We start from the raw sequence: 647 nt of genomic DNA, 5'->3' as shown, positions 1-647 counted from the left end.
TCTCTTCTTCTTAAGGTGAGCTTATGATGACATGAATGGCTTGAAAAATGTTTTGAAATTGTTTTGAATTTTGTCTCGAAAAAATGTTTTGATTTTTTTTTTTTATTGTTATGAAATTTGTCTTGAATGTCTCGAAAAAAGAAATTGAAATTGTTTTTAAATTTGTTTCGAATGTCTTGAAAAAATGTCTGGAAATTATTTTTAAATTTGTTTCCAATGTTTTGTAAAATGTTTTGAAATTGTTTCGAATGGCTTGAAAAATGTTTTGACATTGTTTTGAAATTTGTCTCAAAAAATGTTTTGTAAAATGATTTTAAATTGTTTTGAAAACTGTCTGGATTTTTTTTTTATATAATCTAGTACGTCTTGAAATTGTTTTAAATGTCGTCTTGTATGTCTTTAAAAAAAATGTCTTGAAATTGTTTTGAAATTGTCCCGAATGTCTTGAAAAATATCTCGAAATAGTCTTGAAAAAGTCTTGTAAAAAAAAAAAAAATCTTGAAAAATGCCGTAGTGTCTTGATTCCTTTAGTAATGACCTTGAAGGGGAAAGATACATTACGAGTACATTTTATGAAATATTGCAAGAAATACGTTGAGGCAGCATGAGGAATGTAATGCAATAGAGATACAGTGCGATTTTACTAC

Source organism: Penaeus monodon, chromosome 32 (genome assembly GCF_015228065.2).
Source record: "Penaeus monodon isolate SGIC_2016 chromosome 32, NSTDA_Pmon_1, whole genome shotgun sequence".
Taxonomy (NCBI): Eukaryota; Metazoa; Arthropoda; class Malacostraca; order Decapoda; family Penaeidae; genus Penaeus; species Penaeus monodon.
Note: the sequence above shows the minus strand (reverse complement) of the source record.